This window comes from Mastomys coucha, unplaced genomic scaffold (assembly GCF_008632895.1).
Source record: "Mastomys coucha isolate ucsf_1 unplaced genomic scaffold, UCSF_Mcou_1 pScaffold15, whole genome shotgun sequence".
Classification (NCBI taxonomy): domain Eukaryota; kingdom Metazoa; phylum Chordata; class Mammalia; order Rodentia; family Muridae; genus Mastomys; species Mastomys coucha.
The window spans coordinates 18,818,546-18,822,888 of NW_022196897.1; positions in this window are offsets into that span (position 1 = coordinate 18,818,546).

Genomic DNA, 4,343 nt, shown 5'->3' on the forward strand with positions numbered 1-4,343 from the left:
TCTGCAGGATTCTGTCTTGGGATCCTAAAGCCAGCTCCTAAATCTGTTCTGCGGCCCTGATGGATCAGTCTTGAGGCGAATGCTCATAAACTATCCCTGTCTGACTGAGATCAGTGTTCATGTGGTTTGTAAGGCAACTCCTGGACCCCAACACCAACCCTCACTTCTGACCTCTGAGAACTGCACACATGTGATGTATACACTCACACTCTCACACAACATATACATTTTAAAATTGTTTTATTTCTATAACTCGTGTGCACAGTGCATGTGAGTGCAGGCACCCACAGAGGCCAGGGGTGTTAGAAACCCTGGAGCTGGAACTGCAGGTGTTTGTGAGGTACCCACTGTGGAACTGAGGGTTAAATCCAGGAACTCTCAGGGAAAGTAGATGATCTATCTCTCTACCCCGTAAAAGAGAGAGAGAGAGAGAGAGAGAGAGAGAGAGAGAGAGAGAGAGAGAACACTGGCTGCTCTTCCAGAAATCCTGAGTTCCTCTTCCCCGCTCTCTTGTCGTCTTCATTAATTGATCTTTACCCTAAAGATCAATTATATCTAAGCATTTATTAGCCTTCAGCTAGTATCTAAGCATGAATTTTATATTGTAAGCCAAATGATCTTATCTAGCCAGGCACACACCCTATTAGAACTGTTCCCAGGCTGGCAGAAGACATGGTTACAAAATAAGAGACATTCAAGCTCCCATAGTCTTTGATGGCACAGCGCTTTCACATTTTTGAAGTCAGCAGAGGGGATGATACCATACCTAAAATAATATTTTCCAGGTATAAGCCTAATAATTTCTAAATAGTCTGTATATTACTTTTATGTAAGCAATAGTTTTACGTTATGGTCCTGTTCATTTTTTTTAATAGATTTTTCTAGAATGGTAAGATTGATACCTGACTCTTAACTGCTGAGACCAAGTTTCTGTTCTTCCTGGCAGTTTCTACTTTTACCTCCAAAGGGAGTGGGAGATTTAGACTTTTGGCACAGGAGGGTTGCCCTTTATTTCTTCCTTATATGTTTCATACGGTCTCACAGCCATCTCCTAAGTTCTTGGAATGTAGTTACCTCTTTAAAAAACAAAACAGTTAAGTAAGTAAGCATCGTTAACCTTAGTACTTCCTCCTATTTTCTCCAGATGACTGCAGAGGCAGCCGGGGGAGCCAGGAGAACTGGTTTCTGTGTTCCAAGGGAAAAAAAAAAACAAACTTCAGGTTCATCATAAACTCAGCCATAATCATGACTAACAAAGCGAAACTAAAAATTACCATAAGAGTAAACATGGTAAAAGCCAGGAAGGCCTGGAGCACGTGTGCTTCCTAGGATCTGCGCAGGGATCCACAGTACCGTTTCCACAGGGCCTTACCAAGTGGACAGGGATCATCAAGGGCCTTGCCATAAAGAGCTTCCGTAAAACACTCATGCGCTCTTCCCAGAAGTTACTGCGTGGCTTCTGACACACCTCCGCACCCAGTCCATCCCCAGTGTGCAAACGAGAAAGAACCCGAATTGAGAGCAACTATGAGGCCACGGGCTGCCGCTCTTTGCTCCCCTCTAGTGTTCGTTTGGTAGAAGTATGTGGGTCTTCTCAGCATCCTCACATCCCCTGCTCTCCTGGCAAACAGGTGAGATCGACGGAGCGCTGTCTCTGGTCCTGAAAACTCTCAGCGAGGGTCCAAACCAAATGCAGAGTCCTGTCGAAAGCAGGGTCGCCTTCCAGAACTTTGTTATTGTTGTTCCTTTTAATTTATGAAGGCCCCCAGAGGTTCCTCGGAATGTTGCTAGAGTAACAACGGAAACACTATAGGCCGTGCCATGGTAGGAAGTGCAACAAAGAGAGCCAAGGAAGATGAGAAAGAAGCTTGCCATCCACCATGGGCTTGGGAAATTAATGGCAACAAAACATACTGGCTGAAAGTGGAGCAGGGGAGATGCCGGGAGCCATGGCCTTAACCATGGCCTGGTGGAAAATTACTAGCTTACACATACAGCCCTGAGAGAACATGTGTAGTCTAACAGTTAACTGCTGAGCCATTTCTTTGCCACGCCCCCCCACCCCCTGCACCAGCTCCGGGATAAAGTCTCACCACATAACTCTGTGTAGTCTGGAACTCACTATGAAAACTAGGACATCCTTGAACCCACAGAGATATCCTGTCCCCTCTTCCTGAAATCAAAGGCTTGAGCCACAGCGCTCACTCACCCTTGCAATGCATCTCAGTGAGACAGGTGAGCAATCTTCTCACTTCCCACTGCAGTCACATTGTCTGTTCATGGAGAAAGTGTCCATGTGACATTTCCTTCTCTGTAGAGCCAGAAGCCACTGGGGAATGGGAAGAGGTTGAGTTTCTGGAACTAAGATCCTCAGTATGGTTCATCTGTATGTGCCCTTGAGCAGTCTTCTGTCTCAGAGCTGCAGTCAACTGCTTAAGTCAAGAAAAGGCCCACCAAAGGACTTCCTTCCACACCCCCACTGCTCCTCCACCCCTACTGTCTCCCCATTCCCTTCAGGAGCATCTTGGTCCCAGGGCCACTTGACAAGTTTCATCCAGCTGGCTGATATTAAGCCAGCCTGGCTACCAGGTGGAAGGTACCTGCCATCCCATCCATTCTAAGCGGGTCCTGGACAGAGAGCAGGCATGCAGCTGGGGAAGCCTAGTGTGTCCTTTGGAGTGCAGCCATGGGAGGCAAAGGAGCAGAGCCTGTGTCCTTTGCCTGATTCCTCTCTTCCTATCTGAGGGGCTCTGGACATGTGATATCACCATCCTGTACCTCAGTTTCCCTATCTGTAGAGTGGGAGTGCATGACTAGTTGCATGCAGAGTATTTGCCAGCCGTGCAGTTACGCATTCAGAGGAGGTAACACATGGGACCAGCAGCTCTGATCTTTTCACAAGTCCAGAGTTCATTTTGAGAGGGTCCTGCAAGAGAATGCTGCTGTGGTCTGAAAGCTGTTCTTCCCCTGCTCCCTCTGCAGCAGTGTTAAGACATGGAGGCTGGGGGATGGCTTTAATGGAAAGGACTTGAGTTCAGATCTTCAGCACCCACATAAAAAAAGCCAGGCACTGCTGCACGCTTGCCTCTGTAACCCAGCAACGGGGACAGAGGGACGGAAACAGGTGGATCCTTGGAGCTCACTGGGCAGCTTGCCTAGTCAAACTGATAAGCCTCAGATCTGTGAGAGATCTTGTCTCAAAATAGAAGACAAAGGATAAGAAAAGGTGGAGCCCAAAAAAGAGAAGGCAGAAGGCCAGGCACGGGAGTGAAGCCCTTTAATCTCAGTGGTGGGGAGGCAGAGGCAAGCGGATCTCAGATCTTTGAGCTCAAGTCTTAAAACCAGCCTGGTGTACATAACTAGTTCCTGAGCAGCCAGGGATATGTATTGAGATGCTGTCTTGAAAAAAATGTGCAGAGGGACTTGACAAAGACACCAACTACCGACCTGTACACAAATACTCAGATGCATTTGTAGACACACACACACACACACACACACACACACACACACACACACACACACAGAAGTGATGGGGAGAGAGAGAGAGAAAGAGAACTGGGCTGGCTGGGTCTGCAGCTGTTCCACATGGACTTAACCCTGGTGAGACTCCTCCTTGTCCTTTCAAACTCTCTGCATGAAGAACACAGCAAGAAGGTGACATCTTAGAAGCAAGCATCCTCACCTGATGCTGAATCTGTGGTTCTCAGGTCTTGGTTACCCTAGCTACCAAACCACCAAAACACACCACGGGGTCTGAACACCTAAGGGCCGTACGGTCCTCCTCTCCCACCTTCCCCCCACCTGTCTCCATGGTGTTCATGCTCCTCGGGAAGTTCGTCCCTCGGGAAGCTCACCCTAGCTTGTCTTAGCTCCATATCCAGACCCTCTCAAGTCCCTTTCTCTGCCTTCCATTGCTTGTGAGCAACAGGCTGCTGCCTCTAGGACATTGTTTCAGCCATAGAACTGGTCCCTTCCTTTCTGTGGACTTAACCTTTGCTTAGCTCATTGTAGTTCCAAAGTGATCAGAATGTAACAGGCACTGTCCCCTTGCTTAGAAATAATTCCTCGCAGGGGTGGTGGTGGTGGTAGTGGTGGTGGTGGTGGTGGTGCATGCCTTTAATCCCAGCACTTGGGAAGCAGAGGCAGGTGGATTTCTGAGTTCGAGGCCAGCCTGGTCTACAGAGTGAGTTCCAGGATAGCCAGGATACACAGAGAAACCTTGTCTCAAAAAAACAAACAAACAAACAAACAAACAAACAAAAAAGAAGTAGTTTCTCAAGGTGAAACTAAAAGCCAGGCAATCAATTCTACCTTCCTTGCATCCCTTGTCTCCTCCCTCC